This window comes from Canis lupus, chromosome 1, assembly GCF_003254725.2.
Source record: "Canis lupus dingo isolate Sandy chromosome 1, ASM325472v2, whole genome shotgun sequence".
Lineage (NCBI taxonomy): Eukaryota > Metazoa > Chordata > Mammalia > Carnivora > Canidae > Canis > Canis lupus.
In genome coordinates this window covers 50,268,738-50,293,182 of record NC_064243.1, presented here as the reverse complement: position 1 = coordinate 50,293,182, position 24,445 = coordinate 50,268,738, and the positions used below count along the sequence as shown (strand labels likewise).

The 24,445-nt window shown below is 40.2% G+C and overlaps 1 protein-coding gene and 1 long non-coding RNA gene across 2 annotated transcripts in view; one reads left to right on the top strand and one right to left on the bottom strand.

Moving 5' to 3' along the window:
• The window catches only part of PRKN (parkin RBR E3 ubiquitin protein ligase), a 1,305,989-nt gene that overhangs the window by 905,409 nt on the left and 376,135 nt on the right, over positions 1–24,445 (top strand). The gene's annotated exons all lie outside the window — the stretch shown is intronic.
• LOC125755757 (uncharacterized) lies at positions 468–14,875 on the bottom strand. The gene is made up of 3 exons (XR_007413034.1): positions 14,689–14,875; positions 11,236–11,371; positions 468–1,704 (listed from the first exon to the last, which is right to left on the bottom strand). It is a non-coding gene; the product is annotated as an uncharacterized LOC125755757 (long non-coding RNA).

Sequence of the window (24,445 nt, the reverse complement as noted above, 5' to 3'; positions counted from 1 at the left end):
ATAATTAATAATGTGCTGAGAGGGGTTGATTTACATATTCATGAGAGTTTGTATCATTTGGTTCCTAAGCAGTACAGTAAAACAATTTAGTGTTTTAAATGCATTCCAATTTAGCAAGAGTAGGAGTGGTTTAATATTCTAATGTCAAGATGGAAATAAATATATAATATCCGCACCAAGCAATTATGTCACATATTTCCAGTAAAATCTGAATGCTTTCCAGGGTGTCTTATATATTCTACAACCTCAGAGTTTGGAAAATCCTTTCTTTTCTTCTTTTTTTTTTTTTTTTAAGATTTTATTGACTTATTTATTTTAGAGGGGCATGGAGGGGAGAGAGGGAGAGAAACTCTGAAGCAGGCTTCACCCTCAGTGTGAGCCCAACCTGGGGCTCATACCCTTGACCCTGAGAACATGACCTGAGCTGAAATCAAGAGTCCAACACTTGACAGACTGAGCTACCCAGGGGCCCGGGAAAATTAATATTTCTTATGTTGCCTGCTTGTCAAGCCTTTACCAGAAATCTTTTATTTTGGAGTTATGTGTTTGCAGAAGGAAGTACCACGGAAAGCAGTGGGAAGAAGTGGGGAATAAGAAGGTGCTCAGGAAGCAGTTACTTTGTCTGACGTCCCCTCTTGCTGCCAGGAAGGCCTCTTTCTGTGCTTGACAAGTAACAGTGTTTCTGAAATTGGCTACTGTATTGGTTGGCTAGGGCTGCCATAAAAACGAACAAACAAAAAAATACTACCAACTGAGTGGCTTAAGTAACAGAAACTTCCTTTCTTACTCTTCTGGAGGCCACCAGAAGAGGCCTCTTTCTGGGCTCACAGACAGCCGCCCTCCTGCTGCCCCTTCACTGGGTCATCTTCCTGGGGTCCTGTGCAGCCCTGGTGCCTCTCTCTGTGTTGTCATCTCCTCTTCCTGTGAGAACACTACGCAGATGAGACTAGAGCCCACCCTCATAACTAAGGTACCTGTTTAAGGCCCTTCTCCAAATACTGTCTCATTCTGAAGGTACTGAGGCTTTTAACATGAAAGCTTGAGGAACACAATTCAGTCCCTAACAGCCCACCCTCTAGATTCTGAAATAGTTTTCAAATACCTGGCACCCCCCAATTTAGAAAAGGTCTATCAAACATGAACCTTGAATGTAAATTCTGCTCCACAGTGGTTTAATTATGGGGTGCTCCTAATGGTATATCTTATTCTCCCTCCGTCTTTCCCACTCTCACCCCCCACTCCTCCTTGGTATTGGCTGGTTTCCCATGATCAACTCTTGTATACCCAAGGAACACTGGGAACTTTTTGCCAATTATCTAGTTATAAAATCTGGACTCTTAACAAGCATTTTTAGGAAAGGATCCACTGAAATTTCCATCTTTTGTAAAAGTAAATGTACAATAATCTTCTTGGAGGTGGAGGTGGTTGGGATGTCATTTGCAGTCCTGTCTCAGTTTTCCGTTTTCCCAGATGGATTGTCATGAAGCAGAGCCTCTGAAAAAAGTTTTACCAGTTATTATAGACCAAAGTGCTGAAACCAACAGGATGCAAAAGATAATGGCTCACACACAAATGTTGCTTGCTTTGTGCCTGGGATGGAGGCAGTTTTTGGATGGCTGAGTGGTTTTCTTCAAAGTGGTATTTCTGTCCTTTGGCTCTGCTATGCCATTGGTGGTCACACTGATCCCCACATCCACGGTCCAGCTGGCAGAGGGGAAAGAAAAAAATAAATGAAGACATGTGTCTTTCTCATAAACCCGCACCTGAATATGGCACACAGCTCCTTGTTCCATTGGCTGGGACACAGCCATTTGGCTTTATGTGCTTCAGGGAGCTTGAGAAATGAAGTCTAGATAAATGTATGGGGACAGAGAGAATTTAGGTAGACACATGGAAGCTTATGTCAAAAAGGTCTCCCTTTAGAGAGTTAGTTATTCAACTTCTAAGTACCTCCAGGATTCAGGGATCATGGGCCAGGTACTGACTTTGTGGTCATGTACTGCTTATCCCATTCCAGATTTGCTTACCAGATATTGAGCAGTTTTCTCATTTAAAATGAAAATAAGCCTGAACTCAGAATTACGTGAAATTGTATGTAAAAATGACCGGCACAGCATCTGATACACAATAGGTATTCTATGCATGATAACTTCCCAGGCACCCCCAATTATAGGCCCTAATATCAGAATATATTCTAGATACTTAAAATTCTAACAAGGAACTTGAAACTGAACCTGAGGGTTTAATTAAGGTTTCAAGGCTAAAAAGCAAAAATAAAACATTCTTCTTTGACATTTTCTATGTTAGCACATTCACAAATAATGGAAATAATTAATTCCTGTGAGTCAGAAATTAACATTATAGAAAGTATAAAACATTACATAAATATAATCCTGTAAAAAATACTTAAAATGTTCTCAATAGGAGTTGTTATTAAAATTCCTGAATTAGATTCATTCTATATAACTAGATTTTTCAAACTAGTCTTTTATAATGTGAATATATGTAGAAATATAATTACATTAAGGAGGCTATCTTTATTATTTCTCTTCTTTTACTGATAGCATCACTAGGGTGCTTTCCCTGGGATTTTAGTGTACATTTTAAGTCCTTTCTCAAAAATTTTATATTCTGAGGAAGCCATGTAAATGTATAAAATATACACAAATATGTGATTTAAAAATCTTTCTCAAAACCATAGTTTCCTATTATGTCAGACACACTGATATTTTCAGTTTTAACCTATTTTGGATGTATCCAAAACAAGTAAAATCCAGCATTCTTTTAAGTCAGCCCATTTTAATTAAGCCTTATCCCTTCAAAGGAATACCATAACGTCCCTTAGGAACCCACTTTAGTGCTCAGTCATTGCAAGTGCCAGAAATATACTCAATACTATGTAAATAAATACTTGCTTATATGATTTTTAAACATAATTCATGTCTTACTCTGAAAAAAAAGAGGAAACACTTTAATCAAATAGACTAGATTTGAAAAAAGTAGGAAAAAAAAATCCCAGCCAGCCAGCCATTCTTTGAAACTAATCATTTAGAAAAATTTAACAAAACATGTAAATTTTTGACACAACTTAATAGAAAACATGTTTCAGACGTTACATTTCATTTTCAGGAAAGCCATTACCAAAGACAGAAACAACATGCAGGCTCTGGAGCTCTATCCCTGGAGGGGGCCACCACCCCACTCCCACCTGGTGTGTCAGTGCCACCTCTATCCATGCCGTGTTCAGAGAACTCCTACCCACCCCACTCCCAACCGCAAGCCAGAAAACGCCTGTCATTCGTACACACAATGACCTCTAGAGAAATGTAATCTAAAATATTTTAATAGCCTAAAAAATAGTGACTTCTAGCAGTGTTTACTTCTCCATTGTGTTGTAATTTGTAAATAAATTATTTGTTATATCCTTCAAGGTTCATCAGAAATGCACTAGCTCACTGTTTACAGCTTTGGCAATGATTGTTTCTGCTATGCTGATTCTTTTAAGGGAAATGGTCACAGTTTGCTTGCAATTTGTTCTTTGGGACCTACAATAAGTTGAATTCATGTGTGAACTTCTATTTGTTTCTCACATTAGATGGCTATTGTAGGAATAGTGCTGACATAGAATTCATAGGATTCATCATGACTCTATCACTAACTAACCTAGTTAATTTAGTCAAATCACTTAAGAGCTACTGGACACTGGGCAAGCCTTTTGCATATGTTACCTTATATAAGCTTCAAAATGAGGTTGTGTGGTCAATATTAATAATCCCAATTTGCAAGTGAGAAAGCTGAGGCTCTCAGAAGCTAAATTGAAACATGAGTCTACCTGACTCCAAAACTAATTTTCCTTCTCTCCACACTTTATTCATGAAATTAATTTCATTTCCAGGACTTCATCCACCTCAAAAATGCTACAATCTTTGACTGTTGAACCCTAAACCAAGACTTACTATTTATTTCCATGACATTTAACAGACTCAGAATAAAAAACAAAACCAAACAAAACCCCAAAACCAAGAGTAAAATCAGCAAGTACCAGCTAATGGATATACATCATATACTAACATCTCAGTCTCTCTGTGGTGTCTTTAAATAGTGGTTCTCAAATTGTGTTGCATGGTACCATGGGGAGGCATTGTCCATAGGGCGTATCAAGGCTTATTTTATATAGAAGGAAATATATGGATAGCGACAGTACACACAAGTTACACCTGTTGTATTAACTGAGGGTCCTGTTTCAATACTTATCAAGATTACACCAGGCAAAATGGAGGATCAGAGACTTTGTTTATAATGGTTTAGTTTTTTTTTTTTCAATTGAACATTTTTTTAAAGATTTTATTTATTTATTCATGAGAGACACAGAGAGAGGCTGAGGCACAGGCAGAGGCAGAAGCAGACTCCTGCAGGAATCCTGATGAAAACTCTATCCCAGGACCCCAGGATCACACCCTGAGCCGAAGGCAGACACGCAACCACTGAGCCACCCAGGCACCCCTATATTATACATTTATGAAGAATAAAAGAATTACATGCCTTGTACTGTGAATTAAAATAGCAAAATTTAAAAAAATAGTGAAAGCCAAATTTTGATTGCCCTCTATCGTTGACATAGAGAGGAAACCTGAATTTGTTACTATTAAAATACTGTGTTATGGAATGTTTTTAGTACGACCCGAAAGTAAAAGAATGTGGGTACTTCACACTCTAAAACAACTTGAATCATTTTTTCCTTTGGGTTTCTTACTCCCTATGTTAACTTGAACCCATTTCCATCAGAGACAGTTTATTTTCTATTATTCACTTTACTTAAATCTGGTATTGGTGAGTTTTTATTGTTCACATATAACTAGGCAAGTAGTAAAAGATGTTGGTACAGAGGGAGTAAGATCTCTTGTTGGATGAAATACTACCACCATCATCAGAATTTATTCATCTAGTATACCACTTTAGAAAGTACTGTTTCAAAAGCTGGGTATTATTCTAGGCTCTGCACAGCTGCCTTCTATCAATAGAAGGAATAATTACCTATAAAGTATGCTTAACTGTACATACATGCTAAGTATAGCACACTGGGTATAAATCAACAACAGCTAAATTCAAACTTTATTTTCCAAAGCAAACCTCTAGGCTGCAGTTTTGCCATTCTTCTTTCTGATCCAAAAATAACAATAAATCAAGGTAGAAAAATAGCTGTAAAGCTGATAATGAGATTTGCAACCAGCTAAGATGCAATCTAAGTCATGAAGAAGTTTAAAAACCCTGTTATTCATCCTCCACTGTGCCTGAAATCCAGAAAACCCCATTAAGGGAAAAGGAAGCCCACCTTGTCATTTAAGTAGGAAGGCTGGTACAGGTAGCTCTGTTTTTCATATCTATGCCCCAAGTCTAAAATGTGTTTTGGGAAAGTTAGAGGATCTCTGACAATTTTGGAAGCATTTGAGGATATAATAACCGCTGGCATGGATATGGATATTCTGTTTACCAGAGAGACTGAAATGAGACTCAGGTAAATAATAAGCATTTCAGAAAATTACCCAATCACATATTTAACCACTCCAAGACATTCTCCAGGGAAAATAGCATGCATTTTACAAAATTGCTTATAATTGTGAATTGTGTGTTTGTGAAGGAACCCAGTGAGGTGGTAGGAGGCACATTTGTCAGAGCTTAGCAATGGAGTCTTTTTTTTAAAGGACTTTGAATATAAGAGAAACATTTGCAGCTGCTTTTCAGATGCCAATAAAGTATGTGTTTCAGAATGTTGGACATAACATTTTAGAAAAGACTGCCCGAGGGGTTTAATTCAGAGTACCTTGAATTGAAAACATTTAGCTATTGCTTTAAGAATACATTTTCTTTATGAGACTCTAACTACTTTGTAAGGAGATATATTTCTAAATTTTAAATATTAATTATTCATATTACACAAAATACCCTATTAAGTTTGCTGTTTTTACTTCATGTAGAAATGGATAGTTTAATTACTGTATTCTTCAATAAGTTATACAAATAGTTTTTAAAAAATTTCCCCTTAACGTGTAAGTGGGCTTTCCTTGTCATTAAAAATTATTCATGGTCCCCTTTTGGGGAACTATGTTGAACTATTGCATGTTATAGAATGATAAGATATTATTTATATCACCTGAGTAACAACAGACATTAGAGCTATACATTTTACAAAGTTTTCCCTTATAATACCAGATAAAGCTGATCTTACTATCATGGCCATTTTATAGGAAGTAGCATCTTCTACTTTTTAGGCTCTGTTTGGGTTAAAGGGGGGAACAGTGGTTCACAGAATAGGTAAGGCTTGCTCCCCTCATGGAGCCCACAGTTTAGTAGAGGGGGGTGGCAGGGAGGGTTACAGATGTCCATCAAACAACAGCTGCTGTATAATTTCTGATTTAGATAAGAGGTGAAAGAAATGGAGGAAGTGGGGTAGGATAGGAAGAAGAGTCCTGACAAATGGACCATCTCGAAATAAAATCTGGAGACAGGAAGTTAGAAGGCAGGTTTGATGAATGGAAAACGGACTGGGGTGGCTGGATCAGAGTGAAAAGAGCCCGGAAAGGTGGGCGGGGCCAGGACAGCCTTCACCTGAGGTTGCAGTGAAGACTTTGGCCTCTTTAAACACCTGTGTTGGACCTCAAGGAAGAAAGGTGAGAGGGAGGTGTTGAAAGAAAATGCTCTAGTTTCTGCCTTCAGTACAAGATGGATGAGAATTTCAAAAAAAAAAAAACACCTATGAAAGCCAAAGATAAAGTTTTAGTACTTTCTCTCTATACTATTATGAAGATTCATTTGTGGTGAATGGGCTCTATTTGGTGGTTGCAGAGTTATCTTCAGTTGTACTAGCAAATGTTCATGAAAAGTATCATGGAACCTAAAAAACCAGAAAATTATTTTTTTTATTCAACTTGATGTGGATAAGGGTACAGTTTTCCCTTTGTGAGGAAGAAAGCAGTTGGGGAGAATGCTAATGAAGTGGGATTCTATGAATCACTCCTGCTGAATTTGCTGTAGCCTATGCCTCTCAGATCACAGAGAAGGGCAATGCAAGAAGCAAACACAGAATGTCTTCTTGGAGGTCTGCCTCTGAGGATTATGCCCGCTAGCACAGTGTCAACTCATAGAAGAAATTTCTCTCTACACTAAGACTCTAGTGTTGACAGGAACAGAACCAATTAAAATGGGCATAAGAGAGGAGGAGTTCATTATTAAGGGTGGGGGGCCTCCTATTGCCCAGGGATTGATGTGATAAAGGCTCTGGTCTCCGTGTGTCCACTCCACCTGTACCTGTGTGCTTCCTTCCACCTTTGCTGTAAACCAGTTTCTTCTGTTTCTCCAGCTCCTGGAGCTGAACATACAAACCTTAGCTCATATTAAAGTCACATGCCTTGGTCAAATGACTCATTTGATGCAAAGATATTTGGACTTTAATCGAGGAAGAACATTGATTCTCGTGAATTACACATATACTTTCTCTGCCAAATGTAACGTCACTGTTAGAGATTACGATGTTTCCTCTGTTCTGACTACTAGAAAGATCAGAGCTTCCAAAGCACATCTTCCGTAACTATAATGTTGTATGGTATGTGCTTTTGGGTGCTGTCCTAAATCTGTGTCCTTAGTAGTCTCTTGCAACTTTGTGTTCTCTCCCATCTCTTTGTTTATTCACTTTAATCTTACTCTAATTGTGTATATTTGTCTAGTGTCTCAAATCCTTTCTAGAAGGTTGCATGGCTAGATGGATAAATTAAAATTTCCAGTAGAAAATAGTCATAGAATATCTAGGTGCCAAAAGGGTTGAGAACAATTATGGTCTAGGACATAACAAATATGCAACAAAAGTATAACAATAGAGAACGTATTCTTTGTAGAATTTTGTTCCTTTTTTTCAGTCATTTATTTCATGGCTCACTAGTGAATGGAATGCCTTAGGTGATAGCCTAAAAAAGCCACTGATCATATGTGCTTATTTAAATCCAAATTTGCATCAATTAAAATGATACAAGATTAAAATTCAGTTTCCGCTGACCATAAAGTGATGTAAATATGTCTAATAGCTGCCTCACTAGAGCAGATGTAGAGCATTTTCTTCATCACAGAAATTTCTATCGCACAGCATGACATCAGATAGTCCGAAATTTCCTCATTAATAGCTTGAAAATAACATGTGAATTAAAAGATCCAAAATGACACCTTCTGCTTCTTTCTTAGTCATATTTTGGTGCTTTTGTATTTTTTGTTTGTTTCTTTGTTTGCTTGCTTCTGTTCTACCTGGTAGCTATCAACATGTTTGCCTTACTTCATCCCTCAATTTGAGAGGAACATTTCCTGGTTGGAATTCCCACTGCTGCCCATTTGCTCACTGTGTTTGCACTAATCAAGATTCCATTTTCACCCATCACATCAGTGCTCTGGCTACACCTACCATGACTCTTCATACAACTTCTGAAATTTAGTATCACATCCTCCTAGGTCTCTTCCTTGATGGCCTGAATTTCTCTCTTGTTAACTCTCAGCACCCTGATGGTTTGCTTGTGGGTCCTCACGTGGAGAAGTTCTGCTCCCCTCCACATCCCTGGGCCTGGGTGGCCTGCCCACTTTCCCTCTGTCACTCCCCGAGACCTCAGTGTCCTCCTACCCAACTAGACCTCCCCAGGTCCAGTGTTAGGTCTTCAAGATGCTCATCTCCTGTGCCCCTCCAGAATCTTTACCTATGATTGCATTACTGAATATAAATCATTCCCAGTAGCTCCAAATTAAATTGTAAGCATCTTGAATACACCTTTCAAATTTTGTTTTCTTTGGATTCCCCATCGCTCAGTGCCAACCTCACAAGGAAAAGCTACTTCATAAGTGGGCGTCAGCTCAGTTGCTGAGGTGATATAAATTTTGTACCAAAGCTAGTACCTCCAATTTCTGGCTGTAGCTCTGATTCTAGCTCTCTGTGTAAGCTTGGACTGCTTCCTTCCCAGTCCAAAATTGTTTCCTTACTCACAGGAAGAGTGTGCTAGTCAGTTGCTCATGGTTATACCAGCCTAAAATTCTGTATTTTTATAAAGTTAGTCTTCTAATCTGTTTTACTCTTGGGTCCCCTTATAGCTCTTGGTAGTAACCGACTATTAGAAATTGCTGATTAGGGACACCTGGGTGGCTCAGCCGTTAAGCGTCTACCTTCGGCTCAGATCGTGATCCTGGAGACTCAGGATCGAGTCCCACATCAGGCTCCCTGCATGGAGCTTGCTTCTCCCTCTGCCTATGTCTCTGCCTCTCTCTCTCTCTCTGTCTTTCATGAATAAATAAATAAAATCTTTAAAAAAATAAAAATTGCTGATTATACATCTAATAAATCTGATGACTGTCATTTGGTATGTGAGCATTTTGCAATCCTCTACCAAGCCTCCAGTTACATTGTGCTATGTTGGAACAAATCTATCCATCCATCTATCCATCCACCCATCTGTCTGTTCATCCATCTGTCCATCCATCTGTCCATCTATCTATATGTCCATCCATCCACCTGTCCATCTATCTGTCCATCTGTCCATCCATCCATCAATAGATTGGGATTATCCTAAGCTCAGTGCCACTGCTCCCAATAGAAATGCAAAAGCCAGAAGACACAATTTCCTCTTTCAAGGAATTTCTAGTCTTATTTGGAAATAGACACACACAAAAATATGACAAAAAATTATTTATTTATTTATTAGAGGCAAATGCCTGCTATATTTTGTGCAACATAATAGTTTATCATGTTGTTCTTCATTAAAATCGCCCGAGTATCTTGTAACTAGGACTTAATTTTGAGCAATTCTCTATACCACCTATTCAAGCCATAAAATTCTCTTGGTAGAATTTGACCTCAGTTTTAAGGGACTCTGTCCTTCTGAAATTATTGCTGAATACTAAAAGCATGATGCAGCAAAAAGCATTTTGTTGTTCGTGGCCAAAGAATTTGTATTGTGTTAAAATGTTTACTGTAGCAATGAACACTTAACTCAATCGTGTCCTCGGTAATAGTTTAGATACGTGTAGATATAAGCTAAAAACCACAAACGCTGGGGGAAAAAAAAAAAAAACAAGATTTGATGTATGCTCTCAGAGTACTTATGCTTTAACTTAGCTATTCTTTTGTGTTGAATTTTGATTCTGCTGGTACTAGAATGGAAATTGGGGGAGGGGGAATGAATCTCCTCTTTAAAGGTATTACTTTGCTTAGTATGCCATTTTTATTAAAATAAAAAATAGAAAAATCCAATTCCAGTCCACATATATATGTATAGGTGTTGTTGAGTTATGCCCTGGCTCCCATGTACACTTACATGATTGATGTGGCTTGCGCTGACATCGTGCCATCATTTTCAAATTCAGCTCAGTCTTACACTGCTACCAATTAAAGTGTGAGTGACACTAACTAATTAAATCGAAGAAAAGGGTATTCATAAGTGGATGATGTAAATAGAAAATAAAGTTAGCAATTGACATTATGACCATAGGATTTTTTTTTTCTTGAAGAATGAGCTGTGTGTTAAAAGGTATATTTCAAGACAAGAAAGACAAAAAAGCCATTTGATTGACAAACATGATTTGTGGTTCAATTAGCTACATTTATGCCTTGCTCACTGAAAGCACACAACACCCTTCAATTTTATCACAAAGCTTCTTTTATGTTAATGAACTATTAGCTGTCAACTAATTGGTCACACCTGAAAAAAATGAATCCAGATTCGTGCTTTGGTAGATTTTTTCCTATATCCAGGGAACCCCAAAGTGCACTTGAAAGGCGAGATATATAGTCTGAAAAGTTGTGACCATTGGCTGTGCAACCCATGTAGAAATAAGGTTACAGAAGCCAAACAATGGAAAAGCATACAAGGACCTAGCAATCAAGTTAAATGTATTTGAGTCAGTGAATAGAAAAGATAACTGAAATACAATATATAGTCATGGCATAAAAAGTATGTAGAACCTGAATCTGTGAGTGATGAAAATCTGTATTGCTACTGAGTTTCCTTGGAATGGTTAGCATCTCAGAAGTACTGACAACACAGAGTCATGGTGATTAGAAGTGAAAATGAGACACAATTGTTCCATTAGTCTCCCATTTATAATGGCTTTTTAGTGCACTCTGAAGCATTCAGAATGTCACCTTTATATTTACTATAATGGCCAAGCTTTCCAACCAAACACATTCTAATGGAGGGTCGAGGAAGGGCTCACCGTCTTTCACAATGAAGAGCACGCCAGTGGGAATTCAGCTTCAGTCTCTGATGGAAGAAATGCAGACATGCCATGAGTTCCCACGTCAGAATGTTCACTATCCTCATCATATATGGTGAAGGAAATTCGATGTCTTCTGAAATGAATGACATAGTGCCATGAAATCAGCTTGCTTCATACAGACTCCTGGAACCTTAGAGCTGATTATAACCCTGGAGATTGTTTGACCCACCTGGATACTTTGTAGGTGAGGAAACTGAGGCACAACGAGTGGCTGTGGTAGAGTGGGCATGAGACTGGCTTTCTGCTCAGACAGACCTGAGGCTGAATTCCATCTCTTCTGGCTGTGTGACCTCAGGCAAATCACTTCACTTCTCTGAGCCTCGGCTTCCTGACCTTTAATTGGAGGGCTGCTTCTCTAAGTGGGCCTGAGTTAGATGGTTAATGTGGAATCCTATTGTTTTCAACAGCTTTATTGACATAAAAGATGCACATGTTTAAGATGTACCATTCAGTAAGTTTTACATATGTTTATACCATTGAAATCAACCACAATCAATATAAGGAACATATCTATCAGCACCCCCATACCTCCCTGCCCTACCCGCATCCCCCAAGCAACTACTGATCTGTTTTCATTTCCTCTGCATTTGCTAGAATCGTGTATAAATGCTACATACAGTATGTATTTTTTAAGTATGATTTGTTTCCTACAACAAAATTATTTTGAGATTTATCATTGTTATGTATGTATACCAAAAGTCCATTCCTTTCAATTGTTGAATTATATGCTATTATATGTATATAACTACAAGTTGCTCATCCATTCAACTGTTGAACATTTGGGTTGTTTCCAGTTTCTACTTATTACAAACCAAGATGCTATGAAATTTTATGTGAGTCTTTGTACGTACATATTTTTTTTCTTGTATAAATACTTAGAAGTGGAATGACTGAATTATATTTTAGGAGTTTCTTTTTAAGGAACTGCCAAACTATTTGCCAAAGTACTTGTACCGTTTTAAGTTCACATCCAGAATGTGTGAGAGTTGTATATGCTCCATATCCTCTTTAACACTTGATATAATTAGTCTTTTAAATGCTGATGTTCTACTAAATGTGTAGTGGTAGTTTATTATGGTCTCACATTGCATTTCCCCAATGACTAATGACATTGAACATCTTTTCAGGCCCTTTTGCCATTCTTTTCTTTTCTTTTCATTATTTTCTTCAGTGAAGCATCTCTCCAAGTCTTTTGTTATTTTTAAAAATTGGAAAAAAATTTTAAAAAATTAAAAAAAAATAAAAAAAATAAAAAAATAAAAATTGGGTTGCTTTCATATTATGAAAATTTAGTATAATAATATATGATATAAATTTAATTGATATATCCTAAATACAATTATATTATCAGATAAATAATTTGCAAATCTTGTCTTCCTGCCTCTGCTTTATCAATTCATTTTCTTTATGGTGTCTTTCAAGGAACAATGGTTTTTAATTTTGATGAAGTCCAATTTATCAATTTATTTTTTTGTGGATTGTGCTTTATGTGTCATATCTAAGAAATCTTTGCCTAACCAAAAGTCACAAAGGTTTTTTCGTGTCTTGTTCTAGAAGCTTTGTTTAATGTTTTAGATTTAGGGCTCTGATCTATTTTGAGTTATCTTTGGGGTCTGGGGCAAGGTATGAATTTAATTTCTTTTTTTCATATGGATATCTAATTGTTCAAACACCATTCCTAGAAGAGAGTATACTTTCCCAAATGAATTAACTTTGCACCTTTGTTGAAAATCAGTTGGCCATATACATAAGGGTGTTCTTTTATGCTCTCTGTCCTGGCTCATCAATCTATGTATCTATCTGTATGCCAGTTGCATACTGTCTTGATTACAGACACTTGATAATAGTATTAAAATCAGGAAGTTTTTAATCCATGGACTTTGTCCTATCTTTTCAAAGTCGTCTTGGCTGTTCTAGGTTCCTAATGTCTTCTGACTTTGAGTCTGAAGTGAGGAGGCTGATAGCAGGCCAGGCAGGAAAGAAAGAAAAAGAAAGAAAGAAAGAAAGAAAGAAAGAAAGAAAGAAAGAAAGAAAGAAAGAAAGAAAGAAAGAAGAAAGAAAGAAAGAAAGAAAGAGAGAGAGAGAGAGAGAGAAAGGAAGGAAGGAAGGAAGGAAGGAAGGAAGGAAGGAAGGAAGGAAGGAAGGAAGGAAAAGAAAGGAAGAAATTCATTGGTCTTGCATATGAAAAAGATTTCTAAAGAAAGAATAATTTGGACAACAGTAAGCAATAAAAGTTAAAAGCTGACAGAAAGCTTTCTTTAATGGAATGTTTAGTTTAACTAATTTGCATGAACTATGATTTCTGAGTTAAAAGCCATTAGCTTTTTAGCCACTTTGCCTTTAATCAGTCTCATTGTTGTTTATCACTTTGATTCCTTCATTTATCCGTTTCAACCCAGCTGATTATTCATTTTCAATTGCTGAGGAGTCCTTTCCCCAGATCCCATTTCAGTGGCCTCAGCATTTTGTCTAACAATACGTGGCCACCACCTATTGGCAAACAGAGGGCATTATCTCCAGGTCTGCCGGCCTCTGGGGAGGAAGTCTGTTTCCCATTCACCTGCTTTATAAGCTATTTTCTGTGAACTGGTCACCATGAAGATGGCCAACAATGCCCCTAAATTCTGATTAATAGAATGTTAAATGATGAGATTCTAAATAAGGAAATATTTTTTTTTTTTACACCCAGTGGCTTCACTTTGAATTGTTACAAGTAGTGTTTGTCTAGTGTCCCTTTTTGCAACAAGTTTTGTAATGGAAGTGATAAAATGCTTTGATTATTGTCATAATAATAGCAACCACTTAACTACAGCTTGCCATGGATGAGGCACTGCTTTTAGTGCACGTTAGGTAAAAATGCTGGCAGTAACTCAGTCTTTAGGAATGTTAGAAATGTAATCTGGAGTTTTCCACATAATGGGGAGGTATGTGTGCATAATCCTTCAGTACTCTCATCCAGTCCTCTTTGGGGTAATCAGTTACTGGGTCTTTCCAACATGACAATGTCAGCAGTACCTGAGAATGATGAAAATTACTATCATATGAAAGGTCACCAGGAAGAATGACAGGGATATTGAAGGATTTTCCATTTTTCCTCCCTATCTTTTCTACCTAGGTCCCTTCCTTAAAAGATTTCTGCTAATGTCACCCAGTGCAATATTTTGAGAAGAAAGTATTGCCCATAAGGATTGTTGCAGAGGGCATAGATGACAGAAATGATATAAAGCCCTCCCATCATGTAAGTGCCCCAGTGACAAAAACCTGGGCATTCCTGTGGCCACATATCCCTGGACCCTTGAGAAAATCCTCCCACCCTGGCAGTGCTCAAAACCATTATGGAATAAGTGAAAAAACATTTAAGCCAAGTAAAATGATCAATAAAATACTTACCTGTGGGACTTCCTTAACCATGCTCCCACCTGAAAGAAAAAAGAAAGACTGTTCACTATTAAGTTGGCATTGGCAGTTACACTCTAGTGAGGTTTCTCCACCAGGGCAGGGTTCCCGTGTCAGGACGCAAGAAGGTGAGACAATTCTCGACATTGTTTGGGGTGACAGGTCCATGGCTTTCACAAGGTTCTCAGTAAAAGAATCTGTGACACACCAGAGAAGCTAAGCATCATGGATCTAGTGTCAAGACTGTTGTAATTTTATTTAAAATAAGAATTTGAGAATCTCTACTATGTGAACTAGATGTAAGGAACATTCTAAAATTCTTTAGCACAATATTTGTCATCTTTGCACAAAAGGTGAGTAGAGCCAGAGGAGGAGAGGAAAGGGATCCAGGCCCGCAGTCACTGTGCTCTAACGGCTGGAGGGCAGGGCTGGAATCCCAAGGAGCTCACAGGACGCTGGAGTCTCTCCTCCTGGCTGCTTTCACCTGGACCCCTGGGCCGTGAGGTCCCCTTCCCCTCCCAGCAACACCCCTATCCACAACCCCTGGCCCCCTTCAACGACCCTGCCCCCCAGGCCCGACAAAATTCCCTGTGCCCTCTGCCCTTCAGCCTGCACATCTCCCTCCCTCTGGGACTCTTTGGAAGCAGGCCGTGCCCCAAGAACACCCCTCCTCAACTGCCCTCTCAGGTGCCAGCTGTCTCCCTCTCCCTCTCCACAGGCCACAGCCCCAGAGGCACAGCGGGGGCTCTTTCATTAAGCACACTATTTTCTCTTCTAGGGCACTATTGCCCTCCTTAGCCCCAAGCTCCTCTGAGGTTCATAGCATTTGTCTTAGCTGCCTGCTCTCCTTGTCTTCCTGCAACATGGGGTCCACTGGTCTTCCCTGCTAAGTCATGGAAGCTTCGTCTCCCCTCAGCCAGCAGTCTGCTTGCTGGACCGGAGCCCCTCCTTGCACCTTCCCCAGCACAGAGCACGGGCAGCTGGACCGGCTGGGGTTACAGGCCATCCAGGCACACCCGGCTACTTGAAATTCCTGGTCAAAGGAGCACTCAGTGCCGCCTGACGGTCACATCACTCTCTCTGGTGGCCCCATGTCCCATGCTCCCATGTGACCATTCATACCTTGATCTCTACCCTCCCATCTCTGACAGTCCTCCTCCCCTCTCGCCCTCACCCGATGACCACACCGCATACGTATTTATCCTTGTAATGGAAAAAGTGGAAGCCACTGGGAGGGAGCTTCCTTACTGCCTCACAACTAAATCTACAGCCTACTTGACAGTTGTCTCCAGCCTGGGCCACGTCCCTCCTGTTACGGGGAAAGAACTGTTCATGCTCCAAGCCCAAGCCAGCCCTTCCCCGGGGGCTCCGGTTTCCTGCCCACTTCCATGCCTTGGGGTTCTGCGCCTTTAGTCACCTCTCTACCTCCTGCTGGGTCGATCCTCCTGTTCTCTTTCTTCTGGTGCAGTAAATAAAGGAGCATTGGACAACTCAAAAGCCCACCTGTGAACTGCTTCTCCGCCTCCAATTTCTTTCTTTTTTTTTTTTTTAAAGATTTTATTTATTCATTCATGAGGCACAGAGAGAGAGAGAGGCAGAGACACAGGCAGAGGGAGAAGCAGGCTCCACGCAGGGAGCCCGACATGGGACTTGATCCCGGGTCTCCAGGATCACGCCCTGGGCTGAAGGCAGTGCTAAGCCGCTGAGCCACCCGGGGCTCCCCTCTGCCTCCGATTTCTAGTCAATTTCTCCGCATCTCTTCCCAGCAGAACTGCTTGTAACTGTGGTCTCCAGATGCTGCTTTCATTTATTTACCTCTCGTTTCTTCCTCAGTTCCAATCTGGCTTTTGGGCCCTCCATTCCACTTTTCCTGCTAAATAAAGTCAACCAGTTGATTTAAAAAAAAAAAAAAAAAGTCATATTTAATGAGTGGTTGTTATGGGCTTCCAGGATTTTTTTCTCCCTGGATGGTGGCTCCTTGTCCACCTGACTTCCAGTCTCCAAAGGCTACATACAGCCCATCGGCAGCCACCGATGTCCTCATGTCTCCTAAGTTTGTATCTCAACCTGGAATTCCCTCGAAACTTCAGGATTTCATATCAGGTGGGCTTCTTGAAAACTGCTCAGATTCCCCAAGGCATCAAAAATGTCTTGGCTTGTCTCAAAATCAGCCCTGCTCCCAGCCCCACCTGTATACACCCCCAGCCAGGCCGGCCCCTCTGGCACTTCCCACGGGGTCGGCATCACCCAGTCGTACTTATGCCAGGAATCTCAGCACCACTCTTGTTGCTCCGTTCCAGGCATGCCTGGGAGGTCGTCACCACTCCCTGGTGATTCTCACCCCCAAAGGATCTCCAACCTGTCACTTTACTCCACCTCTGGGCCACCATCCGGGCCTAAGGCTCTACCATCTGTTTCTTCAACTACTGTAATAATCTAACTGCTTTCTCCACTTCTCCCCTGGGTGCATTACAACCAGTTGCTGCATGTAAGAATGGTGTTTTCTAAATGTGGATTTTATAATATCCCTGCCTCTAGTACTTCCTGTTTGATTTGGGAAGGAAAATACAAATTTTTCATAATTTTCTACAAAGACCCACAGGTTCCTTTCCTACCTCTTCTCTCCATGCTTGCCCCTTCCACAGCCATACTGGCCTCCTTTTTGATCCTCAAGCAAGCCAAGAGATCTTCTATGTCAGGGCCTTTGCACATGCTCTTCTCTCCCAGCCTCTGCCCTTCCCCCACCCCTGCATAGCTGCTTCTCAGTCTCGGCTTCAAGAGTCTCCCTTAAACCATGTATTGGATAAGCCAGGCACCTGCCCACAGTTCTCTCTTCACACTGCTGCATGCTCCTCATAATAATTTGTAATTATTTCTTCATGTGTTAGTTTGTTTGATATTATCTCTTAAAAGGCCAGAACAGTGTCATCTTGTTCACTGTTGATTCTCAGGGCTTGCTGCTGTCTGCAGACACATAGTAGGGGCACAATAAATACCGGTTGGATTATTTAATACAAATAAAAATATCGTAATCTGGACTTTTAGGACCTAGGCTGCCATAATTCTTAACTTCTTTTACATGGTGTAATTTGGTTTATGTTCTCACACACCTTTAAAAGCATCCACATATCTTAAAACTTAAATATCAGCATGAAATTTACAGGTAATCATAAATTTGTAATGTAGTACAGATTTAGTGCTAGATAACAAACCAAGCTATTATTTGAATTTCAAAAATGGGAAGGCTTTAATATTTGATAGGCACTGAGTGTACCAGGGTATTCAGCTGGCTAATAGAATTATGATTGATCTGAAATGTGAGGAGAGCATCATTTCTGTCTCTCCCCGTGGAGGAAATCAAACGGAGAACAGGTCTTACCTAAAGGGAGATTTACTCATCTTGTCCTTGTAGGTGTTAACCAAGAACAGTAGAATTTTTCAGTTTGAGCAAGAAAATGCACTTCTATAAGTGTCATTTATTTCACAATTGCATGTTTTGTATCTTGCAAATTGGTTCTATTGAACCTTCTTATTTTTACACATTTCCCCACTATGTATTATTTGTGATATTGATAGCTCATCACAGTGAAATGAAAAATCATGTGTATGGTATTTAAGGAGATCCGCTACTAATGTTAAACCAAATGTGCCTAACCAAGGAGCAGCCATTGAGAATAAAAGCTCATCTGAATTTTGTACCTTTTCGCTCCTTTCTGTACCCGTGTCCCTGACTAGTAAAGCACAATTGCATCCCCTTTGGAATGACTACCTCTAACATAATTACATATCTGGTATACCTAGATCTTCATCTTCTTGCATTATGATGGTCAAACCAAACTTATTGACTCGTCCATTAAATCAATTCAGAGGACAGAATTTTCAATACTGACTTTTAAAATATTAACTCACTTATAGATTTGGCAGGGAGAAAAAAAAGGCCTTGATGCCCCATTTATAGCTATTTGAAATCACCAGCCCTTCCAACTTATTAGTTTCAACAATTATTTAGAAATAGAAGTCAATTAGAAGTTCCAATAGAAAGCATGAAAAGAAATTTCCCTGGGGAATAAATGTGTTACTTGGTAGTGTTGCTAAGTCAATTAAATTACAGCCCATATTTTGCCAAGATGTAAAAACTCTCAACATATTCATGTAATAAGAAAAAAGAATGGGCTTTCAGGCCTTATAAGTCAGAAGGCCAAACAATTTTGTCCTAACTAAATATATATGTGTATCACTTATACTCATGCTATTTTTATTAATGTCCTATTAATTTAAAATATGCAGTCACATTATATTGCTTCAATCAAACTATCCCTGTATTTATAGAAAAGAATTAACCATCATATCAAAGGCAGTGCAAACACAGAAGAATATAAATTCAGTGATCGATATAATTATGTGTGAAGAGTGGGCTTTTTTCAAAAATCAGTTGAATTCATCTCTGTTTTGTTTTTCCAAGCATTCTGGTTGTCACTTCCTGCCGGCCAGAGATGAAGGAGCAGAAAGGAGTGAACGGTGGAGAAGAGGGAACCATGGGGTGGGATGAGAATTTCTAGATCTAACTACACGAGTTATTCGACTGGGGGAGGAGGAACTAGATCTGAATGGGTAGGCCTTACCTGCCCCCTCCGCTGCCACCACCCTAATCCACCCAGCTGCTCCTCAGTATAGACTATTCTAGAACGCTACAAGGAAGGAATAATAGTCTTTGTTTTGTTTTGTTTTTTTCTTTTTCCCTCATGCTGACAAGAGGTGCAGATCAAGGAGGCAGCAAAGCCCAGGACCCTTGCTAGAACTCAATTTCTAGAATTGAAGACTTAGTGAAAATTTTAAAGCATTAAAAACTCCCTAGGAATCACCTCTTCTACTTAGAAATCCAGCTTGCAAGTGATTACTTTCCTTTTTCCTTGAAAGCACTAAAATGATGTCTAGTTTAACATGTACAAGTGATGTATAATCACATATTTAGAAACATGCGTACATTTGTACATACATCTCTATGGGCACATGCCTCCATACGTACTGGGCACGTTGCCGGTTGCTGTGTGGTTTAGAGAGACGGCACCTGGCTTTATGGATTCTACAGTTGTCAGAGAAACGAGCTGTTTCTCAGGGCAGGTCCAGCAGCATTAGCAGGAGCAGGTGGGCCCTGCTGGGTTAGCGAGACCTCATCAAGGTTCACCTCCAGCCAGCTCCCTGGTCCTAAACCCCAACTGCTAAGAGTCACCTACTGACAGATGTGAGAGATCTCTGCCCTCACCTTTGCCAGACCCTCCATCCCTGTCTGCCAGTGACAATGTCTCCCTGCTGCCCCAGGACGGTTTTTCCGCTTCCTCTTTCCCAGTCATCCTCTCATGCATGATGGCATCCCATCAGCCGCAGGGAAGGCCACAGAGAGCTTTCACTTTAAGCTCAAGACTAAAAGGCACTTGAGCAGAGCAACTATCCCCTCATCCTCCACTTAAATGTTTGAAAGGAGGCTTTTAACTCTCAAGAGCTGGAGCACAGAGGGGATTATTTTCGAGGTGAGGCTCTCCAAAGAAGCAGTGGCATCTGGCTCTCCATACACTTGGCAGCATTGCCTCCCCAGCAGCCCCTTTTCTGCTTTTGCCTCATTAAAAGAACCCACAGAAGAGAAGTGACTCTTAATTAATGCCACTCTCCAATGGCCCAACAAGGGCTGGTGCCCAGGCCGGGACGCAGTCAGCTGGCCTGCTACTGCCTCTGTGGACTGGTGGGCTGGCACAGCAGCGTCTGACTTGGCCGGGGGCAGCACACCAAGCCCTTTGGAAAGATGAGCTGTTATCCTGAGCACAAATCACAGCGTGGATAAAAATGTTATGCCAATATTTTCGTTAGGTTACTTTTATGTTCTGTACTCTGGGAGCATAGGAAAGTTTATAGTCTGAAGTTCCATTTTTATGTACACATTTGTGGTACATAGACAAAGCCACGTAAGAGAGTGATTCAGACTTGGCAAAAAAGTAAAGGAAAAGAAAGGCGTAGCTCCTTCACTCAGCGGATATGTTCTCATATTTACCAGTGCATTTGAATAAATAGATTGTACCCACCACTGAATGCATAAAATTTCTCTCTCTGTGCATGCATGGGTTGTAGATGCTCCCCCCAAATGAATACATGTCATGATGTCTCAGCTCTGCTGTAAAAGGACACCCACGTAAGTGTTAGCTCAGGTCGGAGGGAAGCTCTGTGCCATAGCCTCCTTGGTGCTGGTTCTACCCGGCCCGCTTGTGGCCTCGGGGCTCTGGAGTGCGCCTGAATAAAATGTCTCACAATCAAGGCCAATGAATCCCAGAAATAAATCCACATAATCCACCTCATTCAGGTCCCATTCTTGCTGTGTATTAGTTAAGAATCGCTATGTTCAGCACTTCCACAAAAACCAGGAAATTTCACATTGAGATACGTTTTTCTTAACTACATGCTTGCAACAGTCATTGGAGAATTCCACCAAATTCCATTAAATTCTGGTACTCTGCTCAGTAAATAGCCATGAAAACACCATGGTACTTAGAGCAAATCTTCAATCCCCTGCTAACACCTTATATTACAACCGTCTAATTACCACGTTTTGCAGTAACCTTGTGGGACTTCCACAGGTAATTAGAACTCCAGAGCTTTTCTGCAGTAATCCAGTAAGGACCTCTTAACTAGGAAGGATTATGCGCACTAATATTGTTGGGCCCACGTGTTTTCTGCAGTTAATTGTTTCAATTAATATTTGGCAGCACTACAGCATCTCATGTAGCTTCATGTGGACGACAGTTCATGAGTCGACTCGGAAGTGAGCGCATTGTCTTTACGTCATCCCCCCAAATCCATCCCTCTCTTCCTCTCTCTCTCTCCAACTTTTTTTCAGTGATCAACATCCTGATGCGAGAAAACAACCAACCTCATACCACTTCAATTACATTTTCTTTATGTGCATCACGATGATGTCTCTTTAGTTTCTCTTTAGGCAGCAGATAGACATCTAAACTGGTTATAGCTTCCATCTTCCAGTCCAAGATTTTTATAGCAATTTTAAAAGAGAAACAAAAAAGGAACTGATGGCAGTTTCTTCTTGCCACAATCTTTCTTACCTCTTCCAGGGAGCATGTGCTTACAGGACAGGGACCTGGCTTTTTTGTCCTTAAATCGTCAGAGTCCAGCACATAGTACAAGCTCAGTAAATGGCCATTCACTCAGTAGAGGTTTATAGTCTTCCAGTGATTTCTGTAGAAAGCCCTCAGCAAATGTGTGATGAATGCTTCTAAATCAATTGAAAATGTCTCTGCAGCTATACAATGAATGGACAGCTCAACATAAAATTGGAAGTTAGAGTCAAGAATTATATTTACAGATAAGATCTTCATCAAGGTAGTCACCTATATCCACTTCATTTTACACACACACACACATATGCACACACACGTGCAAATTCCTTTCACCCAAACATGGCAGGTCTTTTAGATCACTTGGCTCTCTTGGCTCTCTCTCTGTCTTCCTGCCCTCTCCTTGTCTTTCCTCTATGTGAGGATTTGAGCATTAAGCTTAGAGATAATCTGGACATAGGCCCAGTCAGTCACCACCTACTTATAAAGTAACGACTTGCCTTTTTGCCCCAAGTCCCTTTCTGCCGCCATAGCTAGGTTTCACAGAAGTCACCCAGGACGATGCTGAGTGAGCAGTTCTGTTCTTGGAGAACCCCCACAAAAGCTCTCCATCAAGCACCTGTGTGCGGCACAATCGAAAAGATGCTGGGTTTTGCTGGCAGGGAGACTGGTATTTGAACACCAGTACCACTTTAGGACATGTCTTGGCCTCTGAATCTATTATCTCATCATTAGGGTGAGGATGACAGTTCCTACTTCACAGAGACAATTGAAATCAACAGGGAGACATGCCTGGATCCTAGCGGGTTCTTAATGAATGCCAAGTTGCTCTCTGTGCATTTCCACCCCATAATGCCTTGTCCTTTGGCGAGTCAGGGCCCTCCTGATGAAGACCTCTTTCCTCCTGGAAGAGGCCCCCGCAGGGAGGTGTCCCCAAGGATCCCTAAGCTCAGCGTGTGGCTGGAGCAGGGGTAGTGGTTCAGCCTTGCTCACAGGTGCTGACACAGAGAGGTTTGTAAAATGTCTACTTGATCATATTACAGTCCTAATTGAATGCACACCAGTCTGCCACAATCGTGCCTTGTGTCTAATTGACTGGAAAATAATGATCACTTGTTCATCCCATCAGGCTTGTGTAGGGACATCAGACATTCATTCACCCTCAAGCCCTCCTGCCCACCCTGTTCTTCCCCTCTTACCTGGAAGGTCCATTATCTCGAAGACCCAGTCCCACATCATTGCCTTTGAGGAGGACGTTAAACTATGGGCTGCCTTTGCTGCATATCCTGGATTAATGAGTTCAGGATTTGCCCCAGCCAGGATCTCAGCCTGTCCTCACAAGAATCCTCTTGTTTTTCCTCTGTCTTCATTTTGCTAGCAACCCTAGACCCCTTCTTCATCTGTGGCACATTTCTGCATGCATGCACAGACAGTATGTGTGTTTGTTTTCTGTGATTTTATTGGCATGCCTTATGGAAAAGAAGGGTCGATGGTTGTTATATTGCAGAATTAAGTCTACTACTTTATCTAAAACCAAGGCCCTAGAAGATCTAGCAGACTTATCAAAACATAAACTTTTATTGAACAATTTTTATGATGTTCAAGAAGAAAGTTTTTCCTTGTTTGTTCTTTATACAGAGCACACTGGCGCCACATGGAAATCATTTGCTTAGAAGTTGTTAATATTATAAAATCAAGAATACTGTGAAGTCATTTTTCAATCCTGATGAATCAACACCACATTTCTCTGTCAGAATCATTGTTTATTTATTTTTCCAATGAAAATCTTTTAAATCATCTCTGTGCCTGTTTTTCATGTTGTCACTTTTTTGAAAAAATAACGCTTATGCATTTATACAGAAAAACAATTAAAAATAGTATGTCAGAATAATAGTAAACAGACTCTCATAAACTAATTAAGCCATTATTTGCTTTCTTAACTGTTGAACTAAGAAAATATGAATAAAATAATAAGTAGAAATTGAGGTTTTGATTAATTTTTTTTCACTTACTTTGGACCCCAGGGAATGAAAATTTTATTCCAGGCTGTATCTTAGAAAGCTTTGTGCCCTGTTCAAAAGTAGGCGGTCAGTCCCTGTGATGTTCTGGGGACAGGGGGACAGGCGATTCAGAGATTTCTTCCATCAGGACTTGTCTCTCTCTCTCTCTGTCTCTCTCTCTCTCTGTCTCTCATTTTACCATTTAGAAAACTAACATATTTCCTTCCTGGTGCTATTTACCCAACTCATTTTGTGAAGCAGCTCACTCCTCCCCCTTTTTTTTTTTTTTTTTTTTTTTTTTTTGAGCTGTGGTCACTTCTAATCTGACTCCCATGAAAACAGAATGAAATTATAGCAGCAAACTTACATAGGAAAATATACACCACCTGATCAATACTGAACCCCTTTTGAGACCCCAGAAAGAGCAAGATACCCCAATTCCTTCCAGCCTGGCAGCAGGAACATCCACCTGTTGGGGCAGCAGCCAACCGTGCCTTCCCTGATCCTTGCCCTATTTCGCTCCCTTGTGCATCAAGCTGCCCTGTTGCTCCTGATCACCTGCCATTTACATCCTCAGACTCCTACGGTCTTGTTTTTTCTTCTGCCTTTAAAGGTACTGAAGCCAGGTCTGCA